This window comes from Rhagoletis pomonella, unplaced genomic scaffold, assembly GCF_013731165.1.
Source record: "Rhagoletis pomonella isolate Grant_MI unplaced genomic scaffold, Rhpom_1.0 Rhpom_scaffold_00007, whole genome shotgun sequence".
NCBI classification, from domain to species: domain Eukaryota; kingdom Metazoa; phylum Arthropoda; class Insecta; order Diptera; family Tephritidae; genus Rhagoletis; species Rhagoletis pomonella.
The window spans coordinates 63245309-63246712 of NW_023458561.1; positions in this window are offsets into that span (position 1 = coordinate 63245309).

Here is a 1404-nt window from a genome sequence, read left to right on the forward strand (position 1 = left end):
ATAAAATGCGAATGGAAGTGACGAACGAAGCACCCACAGACACACAGTTACGGGAATACGGGAACACGGGTAAGCAGCTAGGTAGGCAGCAGCGAAGAAGTCAAGCAAGCCTGCAGGCAACACAGAATGTATATGGCCGATGGCCGAGATGGCGCTATTCAAACCAATCAGGCGTCCGTCTTCTGGCTCCAACTCCAAACACTCCGGCAACTACACAACTCAACCACAAATATATTATTTAATAAATATGTTCGTATGTACAATTTGTTGAAAAATAAAAATATTTAATTAGCACTGCGTCTCGTGGAAATGCGTTTTTCGCTCGCGCTTTTTGCAGAAACGAAAAGTTGAAAGAAATCTTCAAGAAATATGGACGAAGTGGAGGAAGAAAAATCAAATGTCAAAACGACCTGTCATTGGTATGATTACAATGGCTGTCAAATTTTGTTTGGGGTCAAAATGCACTATCGGACAGTGTTGACAGAACTACGTTTTTCTTACCAAAACTGGTGGTTTTTTACATTTGGTAGATATTTTTATTAAATGCTATGTTACCTACATTTTTAATAAACTCCAAATTGAATAAAATTAAAAACTCGATAAAATTTTGGTTGGTTTTGGTAGAACTTTTGGTAGGTAAAAGAATGTGTACGTGGCAACACTACTACCGAAATCGGTTAGTGACCAAATTAACTCCTTTCATACAACAGTTTGACGACCTCTGTTTTTTCGCGCTAAATTGCTTCCTTTTCCGCCAAAAGTTTGACAGTTGAAAATAGAAATTGCGAACGGAAGCTTCTTTCTCAGTTTGTGTGAATCTCTGCAGAATTTTAATAAAATTGAGCAAAATGGGGTCTTAAAAGAAATTTAATGTATGTATTTCTGTGTGCAAAGTGCATAGTGTGTGTATGTGAAGTGTTTTGTGTTAATCCCAGAGCATCAAGCATCAGCAATGTAAATAAAAGATAAGTAAATCTGTTGTGAAAAAATTATTTGCAAATAAGTTAATCCTGCGAGTATTTCGAAAGCTGAGGTATATCTAATTTTTTTGTGTTAAATAGTATGTGTATACACTTATGCTGCTTCAAAGATACTTACATCCTTACATGCGAAGATACATACTTACATAAGTATGCACGTACATACGGAAATTTTAAATAAAAAGGAACGTTAATTATTATTGTAATATGAAATACTACCCAGAAGTCCGGTGCCCATATCATACTTTAATGTACATACATATGATTATTTAAATGAATGAATATGAAATATTCACCTATTAATTCAGAAAGGCCCTAAGCAACACTTTTCGAAACTGCGCTTTTCACAGCTTTTGGTAAGATGTATTAAAATACAACTTCAATGAAAATTTTGAAGTGTTAGTACCAAAAACCGCGGACTTAC